General features: G+C 45.6%; 1 protein-coding gene across 4 annotated transcripts in view; it reads left to right on the top strand.

Moving 5' to 3' along the window:
- LOC138850132 (ribosomal large subunit pseudouridine synthase B) overlaps positions 1-15294 on the top strand; it is a 60039-nt gene extending 44745 nt beyond the window's left edge. For 3 of the 4 annotated variants that reach the window (XR_011389686.1, XR_011389684.1, XM_070076073.1), the window contains one exon: positions 943-15294. The gene's annotated coding sequence lies outside the window, so the exon portion shown is untranslated. The remainder of the gene's footprint in view (positions 1-942) is intronic. The other variant, XR_011389685.1, reaches the window with a different exon arrangement.
- Positions 15295-16469: the final 1175 nt, after the last annotated feature.

Raw genomic sequence — 16469 nt, 5'->3', positions numbered from 1 at the left:
CTGTGTAACTCTGACTTTCAAATAAATAAATAAATAAACCTTTTTAAAAAAATCTCCTGGCCAGTAGATAAAAAAAGATAAGTCTGTCTCTCTCTTCCTAACTTTGCCTTTTAAATAAATAAAAATAAATTTAAAAAACTCTACCTGTGCTTTTTAAAAGATCTACCAGTACTTACTTAGTTTTTTTTTTTTTTTTTAAGATTTATTTATTTATTTGAAAGGTAGAGTTACAGAGAGGGAAACAAAGATCTTCCATCCACTGGTTCACTCCCCAAATGGCCATGATGCCAAGGCTGGGCCAGTCTAAAGCCAAGAGCAGAACTTCCATTCCCATCTCCCAAGTGGGTGGCAGGGCCCAAGGACTTGGGCCTCTTCCACTGCTTTCCTAGGTACATTAGCAGGGAGCCGAATAGGGAGTGGAGCAACTGGGACTCGAACTGGCACTCATACGGATTACGAGCTTTGCAGGCAGTGGCTTTATCTGCTGTGCCACGATGCCTATCCCTACCAGTACTGACTTTGAAGATGGAGGAGGAAGCCACGAACCAAGGAGTGCAGGTCTCTAGAAGCTGGAAAAGGCAAGGAAGTGGATTCTTCCCTTGAGCCTCCACAAAGGTACTCAGTACTGCCAAACCCCTGATTTTAGCTCTATGGAAGCCATATGTGGCTTGTAACCTGCGAACCACAGGATAATACATTGGTGCCTTCTTCAGCCACTAGGTTTGCGGTAATTTGTTAAATCAGCATCACAAAAGTGACACAAAAGTGACACAAAAGCCTTCATTGTTTCAAAGGAGACTTGAGCAGCATCACAGGGAAGTTTAGGGAGCAGGGTTGAGTGCGGGGCTCTCTACAAGCCGGCGGAAGAATGTCTCCTGTGTCTGCACGTGAATTTGACTGCCGCCTCCCTCCCCACTCTCCCCCTCTGCTTTTCATTTCCAGAGTTCTAACCATTATCCAGATCCTGGCTACTCCACATGCACGAGAAGGAAACGGAGCTTTAGCTTCCACCAAACACACAAATCAACGCAAGACAGATTAAAGATCTCAGCCTAACACCTGGAACCATAAAACTCCAAGAAAACACAAAGGAAAACTCTTTGATGCTGCTCGTGGTAATGGTTTTTTTTTTATTAAATTACCGAAAGCAAAGGCGACAAAAGTAACTATGAACAAGTAGAACCGCATCAAGCCAAAAAGCTTCCGCAGAGCAAAGCAAACATTTCACCAACAAATGAAAAGGTAACGTACAAACTGGAGAACGTATTTCTGAACATACATTTCCATGGAGTCAGTTTCCATTCTGAGGTGTGTCACAGCCACAGCAAGGTTGTGGTATGGCTGTTGATGTTCTAAGCATTGGTTCTCTTTTTGCTGGGGATTAAAATCCTTTATGTCTATCTGACTGCTACCTGGTCACATGCCTATTCCTAACCCACATCCACCGAAATAGGACGAGTTGCAAAGTCTGCTTGGAAACACTTATGCTTTGTATTCCTTCTTCAACACCCTGGGCTGCATGAGAATGTCACTTTAACTTTCTGAGCCTCACTCTCCTGCTCTGTAAAACAAATGGACAAGACAGGAAAATCTCTGAAGCCTCCCTCCAGCTCCAAAGATCCACTGGCACTGTAAAGTTTCTCAAAATTCCCCTTCCCCATCCCAGTGGAGCTTTTAGGGAGCCTACATTCATTCTGACTTGGATTCAGGAGTAGGGAGTATAGAAGAAATGTCTTCTGGTGCAAGACAGAGAGGTGGTTAAGGTATTTCAATTCTTTTTAACCTTCAGCCAAATCTATGTTTTTCTCCATTTGACTTTGTTTGGAGCCACAGGCTGTAGTATCTCAGATCTTAGTGCACTCCCGCAGCGGCCATTGTGGGGTGAACCAACGGCAAAGGAAGACCTTTCTCTCTGTCTCTCTCTTACTGTCCACTCTGCCTGTCAAAAAAAAAAAAAAAAAAGAAAGAAAGATTGCATTGAGAGTTGGCATCATGGCATCATGGTCTTCAATTCTAACCCCTCTGGTTTAAAATGTCTTTGTGGTTGCTTTTCTGCTATTTTAAAAGCATGATGATGCTGAAATATTCCAGCTGCTGAATGGGACAGGTGTCTGATGATCCTTAGAACCATCACCTAAAAACAGCACTTGAGCCTGGAAGACATTTCTGGAATAGCCATCAGCAATTGCCGCTATAATTAACGTACATGGATATTGGATAGTTTTTGGTGCGAATTCTAATATGGCACAAGGAGGCTTCCCTTGTTTCAACAAAAACTGGATTAAGTCTTTGAGACTGGAAATCAGAGTTTTAGAACTCAGGGGAAATTTTTTAGCCTCCTACAAAAATGGTAAGACACAAGATGTTATATACCAAGGATGTACGTTCTGTATTTTCCCTGTGAACTCCTTGATGTACGTTGGACAATGAGATTAATTAATGCAGATGATGGGTGTTGAGGCTGAAAGGTAAGTCAGATAGAGCTTGGGGAAGAACTGGGTGTGTCTTGGAAGATTTACGGAGAGCTGAGGCCAAGAGGAGGGCTTGAATTTGGCACTTACATCGAGCCCACTATTATCTCAGGCACTTTATTGTGACATCTCAAACTATCACCACAGAACACCAGTAAGATGAGTCCTATTTCCCTCATTATACAAACAGGGATGAAGAGTATTTCCCAAGATGGTACAGTTATTAACTTAGGGAAGTAGGACTCGAGCCCAGATTTAACCGATTTCAGAGACAGGCTTTTAACTACTGTGATGTGCTATCAACCATGGGGTTGTTGGGTTTTTGTTGCTGTTTTATATATATAGAAAAGCATTGTTGGAGTATATTATCTATCACTGCATGTCAGAAACATACAGCTGACTTGAAAGACAGAAACACAGAAAGAGAAGAGGAGAGAAAGAGATCTCTTATCCATTGGTTCACTCTATACATGGCTACAATGGCTGGAGCTGGGCTGATTTGAAGCCAGGAGTTTCTTCCAGGTTTCCCATGTGGGTGCAGGGGCCCAAGTACTTGGGCCAATTTGCACTGCTTTCCCAGGCACATTAGCAGGGAGGTACATATGAAGTGGAGCCGCTAGGATTCGAACCAGTGCCAATACGGGATGCTGGCATCTCCGGTGATGGTTTTACCCGCTACGTGACCATGGCCCCAACACACAGTATATTTAAGCTTGACCTGAGATCTCTAGCAAAAGCAAGCTGCTTGAGCACAGAGTGAAAGTGCACTGTGTACCAGTTTTACCTCGACACGAGCTTAGTGTGTGGAGCTGTGAGAAAAGCATCAGTGAACCCGGACCCTGAGGATTTGGGCCTAGAATCAGGTGTGCTATGATTTACTGTCTCGCTGTGTGACCTTCCATCAGGTCACTTGCACTTTCCGAGCCTCAGCTTCTTCCTGCCTCAGGTGGGTTGTTCCTTACGTTAGATGGGATAACGTACATGCAAGTGATACCAAAGTGTTTTCTGTAATACAATTTTTAAAAGATTTCAAATGATAAATTAATAGAATTATACGTGAAAATAGCAAAAGAGGAGAGAAAACTGCTACAGTAAAAAAAGCATCATCCTCCCTCACTACTCTTTCCTCCTGTAACAGTCACTCCTCCTCCCCAAGGCATCCAGCACAAACAGATCTGTACCCTCAGAAAGGAGGGCTGCATACTCCATGTGGTAAGACCACTCCATTCATTTTACTTAACCGGAGGTGCTCTATACCTTGTCTTTTCACTTACTAGCATACTGAGAATTCTTTATAATGGCACATGTAAACATGCCTACTACTACGATAGTTTGAAAGTATCCGTTTATTTAATCCAGCCTCCCTGATGGACACTTAGATTCTATGCAGTTCTTTTCTGCAGAGTAAAATCACACCGCAATTTAACAAACGTTAAATGCTTTTGGTGTATGTACAACCTTCTGCTTAGCATTGTAAAATAAGCTCTAGACATGTTTCTTGGCATCTAGGAACACATAACCTTAAGTGTAGTTGGCAGATAGCACATTGCCCACACACTGGAAATCAACACAACTCCTTGTGTTAACATCCCACTTACCCAGAAATGTCTCTTCCTGACGCCATATTGCACTTGGCCTAAAAATTCCCAGTCTTCCTGTTTACATGAGATATAGAGCATCCCTTCTGGGGCCCACTTTCTAGCTCTTGCTAGAAGGCTGGTGTACTAGTGATAGGACCATGGAGCATCTGTGAGCTCTACCAGCTTTGCAATCAGTGATCTCCAAGATGAGAAAATTACAGGAGCTACACGTGTCATTACAGCACGCCATTGGCAAATGAACTGCAGATGTGGCCATGACTAAAAACCCTGTGCACGCAGGCCAAGTGCGGGCAAGCCTAACAAGAAATATCCCAGCCAAGCAAATATTGATAACACTATCAATAATACATCAAATTTTAAAATAAATGAACACCTAGTATCTAGTCCACTTATATTATTGGATAAACAGACTCTTGCAAGGCTGTGGAAGCAATACTTTATTATGGTAATTTTGAGACAATAAACTTTCAGATTGTAGAACTGTAGAATTACAGTGCTAAAAAGAAATTGACTCATTAAGTGGTTCTTAAAATTTTACGGTATTGGCCAACGCTGCGGTTCAATAGGCTAATCCTCCGCCTGTGGCGCTGGCACCCTGGGTTCTAGTCCCGGTCAGGGCGCCAGATTCTGTCCTGGTTGCCCCTCTTCCAGGCCAGCTCTCTGCTATGGCCCAAGTCCTTGGGCCCTGCACCCGCATGGGAGACCAGGAGGAAGCACCTGGCTCCTGCCTTCGGATCAGCGCGGTGAGCCAGCCGCGGCGGCCATTGGAGGGTGAACCAACGGCAAAGGTAGACCTTTCTCTCTGTCTCTCTCTCTCACTGTCCACTTTGCCTGTCAAAAAAAAAAATTTATGGTATTGGATCCCTTTGAAAACCTGACAAAAGCTATATTTAATATCCCCAGAAACAATTCTGATATAATATTGGACCATCCTTTACAGCAGCTTTTTAAAAAAATTTGTAAATAGCTTCAGTGAGACACGTTTACACATAACATTTACCTATTTCTCTTGTACAAGTCCATGAATGTTAGTATATTTACAGTTTTACCACCACCACCACAATCTGATTCTGCAATACTTCTACCCCCTTACACAGAAATCTTAGCCCATGTACAGCTCCTCCTCATTCCTATCCCCAGTTTCACATAAACACTAATCAAAAACAGTACTGCAAGAGTTTCATGGAAGATGGAATTAAAAGAAGTTTACTTTGGTGCAAAAAAAATTTAGAAACCCATGCATGGGTTTTTCACAATACTCATTTTCTCATGAACTTTTTGAAGATACCTCATATGCAAAGATTTCTAAATTTTTTTGGCACTAAAATAAAGGTGCCTTTTGATTTCATGAATCCTTTGAAGTGTCACACACTGTCTGTCTATATTTGTAGGGCAGAATGTTACAAACATTCTAACTTCTAAACACACCCATCACGTGTAATCACAACAAAAGCATATGGAATACTACTAGTATGTCACAAATATTGATCTGGTGATCAACTAAAAGGTCATAACTCTAGTTTGGAAAACTGTCCTAGAGAGTCCATCCTAGGTAAAATTCAACCCAAGCCAAAGCAAACCTGTGACAGATGGCTTCCTGATTTTTTAAATATACCTATTTATTTGAAAGGTGGAGTTACAGAGAGAGGAATAAACACAGAAAAAGTCCTCCATCACTGGCCCACTCCCCAAATGGCTGCAACAGCCAGAGCTGGGCCAACACGAAGCCAGGAGCCTCCTCTGGGTCTCCCATGAGGTTGCACAGGCCCAGGCACTTTGGCCATCTACCTCTGCTTTCTCAAGCCACAAGCAGAGAGTTCGATCGGAAGAGGAGCAGCCGGGACACGAACCAGTGCTCACATGGGAGACTGGCGCCGCAAGTGGAAGCTTAGCCCACCACGCCACCCAGCATCCAGATGGCTCCCTGATTTAACATCTGAAGAAACAGCCCAAGATGGAAGCCAGGGAGCAGTAGTGTCAGAACCACAATTCAGTTTCCCTAACTCCTAGGTACTTCCTAACTTACTGGATTTCTGATGTCAGTGACCTCAGCACAAACAGCGAAGAGGTTTGTACCAAGTCACAAAGCATCGCAGGGAAACCATCACTGATTTACCGTGTTACAGTCTGGGGCAGGAGAGGAGAACCTTGATTATTCCTGGAGAAGGGGGAAGCACAGAGGTAGCGCAGTGTGGGGGTGCCCTGGGCCACAGGAGAAAAACACTCCTGTTGTAGGTGACCCAAAACACACCGGGGGGCTGGACCAGGGCCTAATTGCCCTGCCTCATGTGTGGGTTATTAGAGAAGCAGGGCGGCCTTTTCCACCGAGCAGTCCCCCGTGGCCCCGTTGCCCAGGAGGTTCTGGCGTGATCAAGGATGTTTATGATCCTCTGCAGTGACTGTGTAGTCCAAGGGCAGCTCCTGCGGTTGCTCTGAGCGGTGCCTGCAGCCTGGCACCCCGTCTGCATTCCGAGCACAGGCCTACAAGTGCATTGTCATCCTCGTTTGCTCTGAGTTGAAAGGTTCGCTCCCCACACACTGCCGTGAAGCCTACTGCCTGTCAGCCACACTCCAGGTAACGTGTCGGGAACTGGAAGGTGTTGATGCCAGTGCTACATACTGAGATGTGAAGCAGACCACTGCACAGATAACTGAGAGGACCCATAAAAGAAGCACACAGCACCCACGAGTTCATGTACCAGAAGTACCTGGCCGGGACTGATGAGCGGTGAAATCCAAACCTTTATTCAGGGATGAAGAAGGAGTGTCTTAGGTTTACAAAGAGCCTTGAGGCATCTGCTCCTGAGCCGTCAGCATGGCCGCAGACCCCAACAGCAGGCAGAGGAAGCACAGGGGGAAACTTCTGGGGCACAGAGTCTAGTTGGACCACCAGATTGTCAACCAGGCCAGTTACGGAGGGGGCCCAGGACACGATGGATGCCGCTTCCACTGCAGACTCCAGTCCTAAGTCAGACAGTGTTCTCTGTTTATCTTCTTGCCAGAAGGAACAACCAGTCCCGGGGGAGCTCAAGGCACCAGAGCGTGAGCAGTGTGTGAAGGGAATTGGGGAACGGGAGAAAAAGCAGAACACTGAGCAAATGAGGAGTCCCACAGAGTGGAGGAGAACTGAAGGATGAGTGAGGAGGGCAGAAAGCGGCAGGCTGTGACCCTAGGAAAGGAGATGGCAGTTGATGCTAGAGACGTAAACTCAGCAAGCGAGAGCACTTTCTACCAAGAGGCAGGTGCAGTCTAGACTCTCCCAAGCACCAGGAACCCGCACACTCCTGAGAATACGAATGAAAGCTCCAAGAGGAATGCATGTCTGGCTTGCGAGAAACAAGCATGGAAGGAAGTGACGTGGAGGAGAGACAGCGCAACACTGGCTTGGGAAAGGCTGTGATTCAGCACAGACAGCTTTGAGTGTCGGGAGAGAAGGAGGTGTTTGGTGGAGTGGCTAAGATGCTCACATCCCATCTCAAGTAGCTGGGTCTGCTTTCTGCCCCTGGCTTCTGACTCCAGCTTCCTGCTAAGGCAGACTCTGGGAGGCAGCGGTGCTGACTCAAGTCACTGGGTTCCTGCCACCCACATGGGAGACCTGAGCTGCATTCCTGTCTCTTGGCTTGGGACCTGTCCCAGTCCTGGCTGTGTGGGCCTTTGGAAAGCAAACAAGCAGATGGAAGCACACTCTCTTTCTGCCTCTTACATAAATAAATAGTACATGGTATTCTGGTCACTCTGCTTCTGATGCAGCTCCCCAGTAATGTAGCTGGGCAGCAGAGGATGATGGTCTCTGCCACCATGTGGGAGACTTAGAGTTCCTGGCTCCTGGCTTTGGCCTGCTGTAGCCCCAGATGTTGCAGCCATTTGGGAAGTCATTCAGCACACGGATCATCTGTCTCGGTCACTCTGCCTTTCAAATAAAAAAAAACAAAAAACAAAAAACATGGCACAAATGTTCTTCTGAGTAAAAAATGGAAGCTCTGATTCCTGTATGTGGTTCCATGCAGAGCTGATGTGACCCATCACTTGTCTTGCCTTAGAACCACAGTGGAGACAGAAAGGCCTGTTGAGCCCGTTTGTTGCAAAAAGGAATGAATTTAGAAGTATATTTCAGCAACAATGTTTTAGGGAATACAACTGACAGATTGGAGGCATAGGAAAACTGTCATTGTTTTTCCAGTTAACTTCGGTGACTATGGACGAGTGATAGAGATTTGAAAGGTAAAGACTCGCATCCCAGATGAGATTCGAGAACGGGAATTCTCTAAATCATGGCTGCAATGAACAGGGAGATGGAGTTTCGGCCACAGCTAGGTGGGGCACATCTTATTCAAGTGGAAAAGAATACATGCTGGCCCTCTGAAAAGTCTGTGGGACGTGAAATTAAGAGACAAGTTTCTTTCAGTGCAGAGATTTTTGAAGTGCAGACATGCTCATATTTGCCTGGCCTGGAGTTCTATGAATGGAAAATGAGGGAGGGGGGTTATAAAAAGAGGATGAGGAGAAACACCCAGAATGAGCCCTGTGGAGAAGCTGGCGGACATGTATGGAAGACTGGGGGAGCTTCTCATGTTCCGATCGGTGAAAACTGCCAGGGGAACTAACACTTGCAGCCATCAACACTCATGCACAGGAACGCAGTGAGACACAGTGAGGTCAAGGCCATCATTGGCAAGTGTGACTGCACATGCATCACTCACGCAGCTGACGGGGAAGTGCAGCGCCAGGCCAGGGCAGAGAGGGAGGGAGGAATCCCCCGGGAGGGAATCCTTTCACCCGCTGGTGTGAGCACACTGCGGAACAGGAGAGAGGATGAAGGGAAAGGAAACTGTTCTATCATCTCACGGGTAAAATGAGGCCATCTGGTGAGGCAGACACAATGAATAATGCATGCTTGATGCAGATCCTAAAACTGGCTCAGAGGAGACACACGATGATGGACAGATTCAGCCATCTTCCTTGGTGTTTCCCTTGGCTAAGGTTAACCAAGCTCCTGGCTGCCCTTACTATCAATTCCACAGAAACAAATCAATTCTTTTATCTTTTTTAAAAAAGATTTACTTTGTTTCTTTGAAAGACAGAGTTGCAGAGAGAATGAAAGAGAGAGAGAGAAAGAGAGAGAGAGGAAGAGAGAGAGAGGAAGAGAGAGAGAGGAAGAGAGAGAAGTCTTCCATCCACTGGTTCACTACTCAAATGGCCGCTTGGCCAGAGCAAGGCCAGGCTGAAACTAGGAGCCAGAAGCTTCTTCCGGGTCTCCCACATGGCTGCATGGGCCTAAGTACTTGAGCCATCTTCCACGGCTTTTCTGGGCACATTAGCAGGGAGCTGGATTGGAAGTGGAGAAGCCAGAACTCGAACCCGTGCCTTATGGGATGCCAGCACTATAGGCAGCGGGTCTAACCTTCTACACCACAGCACGGGCCCCAAAATAAGTAATTGGGTGATTATGGATGATTTTATGACTGCAGTCCTTTTGAATAGTGCTTGCTACCTGGAGAACCATGAAACTTACAAGAGGTTACCACTTTCCCAGAATCTAAATAAAACTTACATCTTATCATTAGTCGGCTAAAACAATCACCATCACCTGAAATGTTACTTTCCTAATCTATATTCCCTTCTATCTACCATTCGGATAGCTCCAGGCATCTGCCCTCCCCTTCCCCCTTGTCATGGAGAAAGGATTTTGATTTGTTCTTTGAATGTGGAATGCAGGGAGGAAGGGGAGGGTACCGCAGGAAGGCAAAATGGTATAAAAGACAAGGGTCTCAGAACAGTGGGTTAATCAGATCATGACAGGCAGAGGCTGGTTGGCCTGGAGCTGGCTGTAGTGTTTGTGGGTTCGTGCAGGGAAGTAGCAGGAAGCAATCTTTGATAAACACTTGGCAGTTGGGTTGTGCAAGCCTTGAGTGCCAAGCTAAGTTGTCTTGAATTTTATATTCAAGCAGCTAGAAGTCTCAGAGTGTTTGAATGGGAAGTGTCAAAATGAGAAAGAAATTTAGGAGTACTAATTTGGTGGCCACTGCGAGAGTAAAGATAAGGGCTAAGAGGTGAAAAGATACTGCAAACAGGAAAACCAAACCATGGGACATTTACCACTGAGTAAGCATGAACTAAAAAGCCATGAACGAGATTGATGGAAGTCGCTTTGGAGGGGCCGGCCAGCATCACAAATAAGGGCATCCCATATGGGCAGATTGAGTCCTCGCTGCTCCACTTCCAATCCAGCTCCCTGCTAATGTGCCTGGGAAAGCAGCAGCAGATGGCCCAAATGCTTGGGCCCCTGCAGCCACATGGGAGATCCAGGAGAAGTTCTTGGCTCCTGGCTTCATAATGGCCCAGCTCTAGCTGTTGTGGCCATTTGAGGAGTGAACCAGCTGATGGGAGATCTTTCTGTCTCTCTGTTCCTCTCTTTGTAACTTTGCCTTTCAAGTAAATATATAAATCTTAATAAAATAAAATAAAGAGGCCAGCGCTGTGATACAGTATGCAAAGCTGCTGCCTGCAGGGCACTGTGCACTGGTTTGTGTCTCAGCTGCTCCACTTCTGATCTCCCTCCTTGCTGATGCATCTGGCAAAGCAGCAGAGCATGGTCCAAGTCCTTGGGCCCCAGCACCCATGTGTGAGACCTGGAAGAAGCTCCTGATTTGGAATTGGCCCAGCTCTGGCTGTTGTGGCCATCTGGGGAGTGAACCAGCACGTGGAAGACCTCTCTCTTTCTCTCTCCCTCTGTTACTCTGTGACTCTGCCTTGCAGATAAATAAATAAATGTTTTAAGAAAAAAAAAGACACTAACAAATAACATTTATTTAGAGTAGTGAGACTCCAGGTAATTTAAAAAAAGAAAAGAAAGTAGCCATGGGAAATACAGACTATTCAAAGGAAGAAACATCCAGTCTTGGTAAGGGGGAAGTGAGATTATGCTAAAATTTCGAGACCATGCGACAAAGATAACAAAAAGCAGGTGAGAAACAAAATGACTGGAACAGGCGTTGAGGCGTGGCGAGTGGAGCTGCCACTTCGGAAGTACGCATTCTACATCAGAGCGCTCATTCAGGTCCTGGCTCCTCTGATTCTGATCCAGCTTCCTGCTAATGTACCTGGGAAAACAGCCGATGATGGCCCAAGTACCTGGGTCCTTGCCACCTATGTAGGAGACCTAAATGGAATTCCAGGCTCCTGGCTTCTACCTGGCCCAGCCCAAGCTCTTATGGGCATTTTGGGGAGTGAACAAGTAGATGGAAGATCTCTTTGCACTTTGTCTAGCAAAAAGAATTTGAGATCAAGTAGGACAGAAAGACCAGAATTTGCAATTAGAAATACAGGCTTTTAATTCATTTTCATAGAGCTAAAAGCTGAAGCTACCAGAATATGAGATTTGATTAAAATATTCATGCTATTTCTGCCAAATTTTTCTATCTGCAAATATGACTAAAGGTAAGTTTGTTTTTTTTTCATGCCTTAATCTTATGTCAGGGTTCAGCTGCATACAACAGAGTCTAGTCTGTTTAAGCTGAAAGGCACTCAGCTATTAGGAGGTTTTCGACATTTCTATGTGGGAGGGAGCAGAAGGAAGAGGCTCTATGTTGAGCCTCTAGGAATGACCACACCCCCCAGACCTATTACAGGACTGGGCATGGGGTGAGCTGCTCATGCCTCCCTCCATCCGAGCAGGAAGTCCCTGGATCAGGAGGCCACAGTCAGTGCCGCTGACCACAGAACAATGCTGTCCGTGACACAGATCTTGCCAGGAACACGTGCCCAGAACCTGACTTTCTCCCTATTCTAGTCATTGTGATCCCAATTCTCACATCCTGAATTTAAAGGGGCCAGGAGATGTCATTTCTAGCTTTCCAGCTTCTGTATACAAGAGAGTGAGCATAAACGTTCACTAATTCACCCCACAGCAGCCAACCCAGTGTGTCAGTCTCATTTCACAGTAAATAGCCACAATCAAGTGGACCTTTTTATTTAATCACACCAATCAGACTGCAACCCTGGTCTCTCAGTGGGCACACTATCAGGCTGTTCACTGTGCTTCTAACACGTTCTCTGTAGAGGCACCAGCTCCGGGATGACAGCAAGGTCAAAGGTTTTGAAGCTGTTCCCAGGCTCAATGGGAGCGCATGCCACGACTGATTCGTGCCTTTCTGGAATGGGGGAGAAAGGGAAGGGGCACTGGTGCAGTCCCCTACACTAGCTCATCGCTTCATTACTGCCTTGTCACCATTGCCTTGTCACTATTCAGCACTACCCTTACCTGTCAGAAGAAACATCTCCTCCAACATTTTGGTGACTAGTTTGTTATCAGTAGTTCTGTACTAGCAGAAAACTAGTAGGATGCATACCATGTCCTAAGTACCCTGAGTTATTCTGTCACCTAACTATGTTATTTTTTTTACTCTAATTTATCTCAAAGTGCTCCCCCATGCTTCCTCTATGACTTAAGTGCTGATTTCCCCCTATCCTTCCCCCAAGGGCTGCCTCACGAGCATCTGGCCCCTCAGATGACCCCTTTTGGGTCCAAGGGGGAAGAAACGCCATGGCCCCAGGCAGTGTGAGAGAGTGATGCTGGAATGCCCTGCACCGGAGCAGCCCTCGGACAGGAGCACTGCAGGCTGGACGGGGCGACTTGTGCTGCTACTGAAAGGGATTTCTGCCCCCGACCCCAGGGCACCTAGTGAGCTCACCCCTGGCTTTTCTGAACGTCTGTCCCTGCCCCCAATTCTTTTAAGTCACTTTCTGTCTCCAACACGTCATTGAGGACTGGCTCCAGTCCTTTTCAGATCAAATTAGCTACCCTTTCTCTGTATTTGCCTATCTCTCTGTTGTAGCACATACACCACTTATGTACCTGTCTATATGTTCAAATTGAATTACTCAAAGGCACAGTGATTTCAGCGCCATCAATTACTATTTTACATATATTTTCCCATTCAGTTCTTGCAATAAATTTAAGAAGAAACAGGCTGAGAGGGGTTAAATATCATGCCCCATTGTACTGGCAGAAAGAGCCCTTGAAACTCGGTCATATTTTATTTCCATACTTAACACCGTACTAGCCACTAGGTTCAATAAATCCTTATCAAATGTGTAAGTATACTACCAACTCCAAAAAAGAGTCTCTGGCCATCAGCAGAGCTCTGAGCTCACCACAGACTTTAATTCAAACCAGACCTTACTACCTAGGAGAAGGAGGATCTATCAGCGAACCCAATTACAGGGAGCAACGCAGCAACCGCCTCACTGAAGGTCATCTACGGAGCCTGCCTTTACCATAATGTGGTTCACACAGGAATGATCAGTGAGAGATTCAATTTCAAATGTTAATACTGCAATGGCAGAAACAGATAAACATGGAACAAGAAGAGACGGCTTCCCTCCAGCGCACAAAGTCAGCTCTGCCATGCCCTGTCTTCGGAGAGGAGGTTTTCTTCGGCTGCAACGTTAGCACGGCAATCTACTCCCTTGCATTTGCACAGTCTTCACTGATCGCCAGCTTTTGGTAATGCTGTCTTCCATATTCCCAAAACGGTTTCTTGCTAGGATCTGATTGAATAAGGACACTTGCCAACCAGACTGGTTTGGGAGCTGGTGCTTTTTGTCTTCTGACATTTTTAATACATGGCAGCCAGGTGTCTGAGTTTGTTTTTAGCCTTCCCTTTCTGCTTTGAAGTGGGTTTTTCCATCACCAGGTCCTCATCCCCATTTGCCATCCCTGGGGTGGGGGCTGGGTGTGTCCAAGCGCTTTCAGGGTGCTGTGCTGGGAATACTGGCCTCTATTCCCGAGGGCTCATGAGCTCACCCTGTTTCCATGTGTCACTGCACATGTGTCGGATCCTGGTGGAAAAACAGTTGGGTTTGGGTGGAAACAGCAGGGGGTGGGACAGCTGTAATTCAAAGCTTTTCATGTCCTTTCCTGTGCATCTAGCTTATGGCTGACAAGAGTCAGTGCTAGCCTAGCACGAAAGTTTTCCTCTTTGTGTTGATGTGTCTTTTTCACCTCTTTGCTATTAGCACAATTAACTTTAATAGCCAAACAGCAGTCCCAACTCTGTCTCTTGGGACTATTAGTTTTATCTTGTTCATCTTTTTTTTTTTTCTTTTAAATGTAAGCTCTTGACAATTCTACTCATACAACTTTGTACTATATTGTAATGTGATAATGCATTGTAAGATTTGTTTTTTCTTCTATTATTCTGTAGGGGTGGTCTGAGGTTGGGGAAGAGGCAGTGTGATACAGAATGGCCATGTGGATGAGAACAGAGAGATCTGGCTTGTGGTCCTAACTCTGTCTCTAACTACATGACTGTGTCAGACGAGTCTTGGGAACCTTCGAGATCTGCAGGACCAGGAAGCTGAAGGTGAACGGGATGATCTCTAACACGCCTTCCAGACGACAAATACATACGTCCTGGCACTTTACCATCTAGTTCTAGATCTGGGGACTGCTGCAGATTTTGAATGAAGCAGAATCTGGTGGAGCTGCACAGTGAGAAAGGGACTATTTTTACATGAGAAAGATTTTCTACCATTAGCATAATCTTCATGGAGTTGGGATGCTGCATTTCCTCTATGAATCAAATTCTTCAAAACTGTCTGAGTTTGCAACCTATTTACAACTACTGGACAAGACTCTCATACTGACAATTAAGTTGTGCCTGGAACTATATTGCTTTATTGGGAACAGGCCCTTGGTGCATTCTTAAGAAGACACAGAATAATATATTTCAGAAAGACACCTTCAGGAATGGATTAGTCTCAGAATTTGTGCTCAGGTTACAACTGCTCTTGCCCACCTTCAAAAAATCTGTTCCTATTTCTAGGCCGCAAGGTGTCCAGCTAAAGGGCAGTGCTACTATTTCAGAGTTATCTAGACTTTAAGGGTGACTGAGTTAAACCCTGTAACATGTTTCGAGATAGTGTGATAGACAATGATAAGAACAGCCTCTCCTCTGAGTCTCTTTTTCCACCTCGTGCTATTAAACAACATTCAACACGAGGAGCACCGTGGCTGCCGCTCAAGCAGAACTTTTGGAAATGTTCACTGTTATGGCTACCTTTTTAGAAACAGAAATCCATCAGGCATTTTTTAAACATACAGTATTAGTATTATTTATTAAACCTCAAATCATTAGCATTGTGGGTTCCCACCCCCACCCCCGGGCACGCTCCAATTTCTTTTTGAATCCCAGTAATTAAAGGTATCCTCTATCCACTAACAAGAGGGCGAGTTCACTTTGTGCCAGGCAGAAATTCTAATTCTCCCGGGAGAGCTGAGACTGTCTCACTTTCTGTGGAGTGGATCAGAAGGAGGCCTGTCTCAGTTTCATAACGGCTGCTTTTACCCAAGGACCTTTATTCCATGGCTGAACTGAACCATAGGGCGTCCTTTAAAGTTGAATAATAGCCACGATTGATAACTGCAATCTGCGTGGAGATATAAGTCTCTGTTCCTTAACTTTGGCAGGGAAGTGTTGCAGATTACATACTTATCTCTTACAATGAATAACTGAAAACATCAAAAACTTGTTTACTTTGAAATGGCCAGTGTGTGAACCAGCCACATTATTTGCTTTTAGATCCTTCTCTGCTTTGTTTTCTTCCTGGCTTTCAGTGCTACCCAATGGAAGTTCTGCCCATCAGGAAGATGGGCGTGTCACCCGCCAATGCATGCCCAGGGCTAGGGCCGATCCTGCTTTGGGGGGCCTGAACTTCAGAATCAGGAGCAAAGACCCTTGAAGACAAAGAACACAGACTAGGTGTGGGGAAGATATACAGAAGGGCATTTCAAAGACTTTGTGGGAAAATGGCACTAAAACATATGCTCATATGGGGTAAAAGAATTTTAGAAACACATACACTTTTTTTCCCCATAGTACGCATTTTCCATAAACTTTTTGAAGGCTTCTTATTTTTAGAAAAAGAAATCATACACACACATTTAAAAGAGATGACAAATACCCCAATTTAAATTCCTGAAGCTAAGCTGTCCTCTCCCCAGTATTTTGGGTATATGTTCTTTGATTACCCCTTTATATATCAACAGTGTGAACTTAACTGTGGGGAGCAACTCAGACTAGACTAAGTTACTAGAATTAAGACTTATTCTATGCATCTGCTCTCCCACAATATGGCGCTGGGAGAGGAGGAAACAGCTTCTACTCAGCTGCCTCCAGTTCAACCAACAAGCTGCAGGAGCTGCTCCTGATTGGAGGAGAGCAGCGTACTCGGCGTGTGGGTAGCAGAGTTGGGATTGGTGGAAGAGGACTATAAAGGAGGAGAGAGACAACATGCACCAGGAACATCTAAGAGGAACATCTGAAGGAACACCTGTGCAGCCCCCGAGAGAGCCGGCCGGCGGTGTGCCGCTCCCCCGCGGAAGTGGGGAAAGTGG

Source organism: Oryctolagus cuniculus, chromosome 6, assembly GCF_964237555.1.
Source record: "Oryctolagus cuniculus chromosome 6, mOryCun1.1, whole genome shotgun sequence".
In the NCBI taxonomy this organism is placed as follows: domain Eukaryota; kingdom Metazoa; phylum Chordata; class Mammalia; order Lagomorpha; family Leporidae; genus Oryctolagus; species Oryctolagus cuniculus.
Note: the sequence above shows the minus strand (reverse complement) of the source record. Positions and strands in the feature narration are given on the sequence as shown.